Genomic DNA, 507 nt, shown 5'->3' with positions numbered 1-507 from the left:
TCCTCCTCCTCCTCCTTCTTCTTCTTTTCTTCTTCTTATTTTCCAACAAAATGTCTTTCTTCTTTAAACTTTGTATTAGTAATTGTTACTGGTACTGAGTTTACTGTCTCAGGGAGCAGCTCAGGGAGCAAGGATCTGGAGCTGCAGTACACACTCCCAGGCACAACAGTAATGGTAAAATATTTACAATCTCAACACATTCAAATAGATGTATTTTCAAATACATACTCATCAGTGGATTAATTTATTGATGAGTTCGTGTCTGAAAGCAGCGCTGGAAGGGGACATTCTTGTCCCTGGCTCCTTCCTTCTCTCTGACCTTTCTCACTGCCATGAGGTGAGCAGCTCTCCTCTACGTGGCCTTTCACCAAGCCATTTCTGTCTTGGAGCCAGCAGCCAGGGGAGTCTTCTGAAACCATGAGCCAAATAAATCTCTCCTCCTTTAAATTTTGAGTGTGAGGGATTTTACTCTAGTGATGAGAAAGTAACAATACAGACTTTCAGGGT

The sequence above is a fragment of the Fukomys damarensis genome, unplaced genomic scaffold (genome assembly GCF_012274545.1).
Source record: "Fukomys damarensis isolate Sample0158 unplaced genomic scaffold, DMR_v1.0_HiC HiC_scaffold_16, whole genome shotgun sequence".
Taxonomy (NCBI): Eukaryota; Metazoa; Chordata; class Mammalia; order Rodentia; family Bathyergidae; genus Fukomys; species Fukomys damarensis.
The sequence above is the reverse complement of the archived record's forward strand: the minus strand, read 5'-3'. Positions refer to the sequence as shown.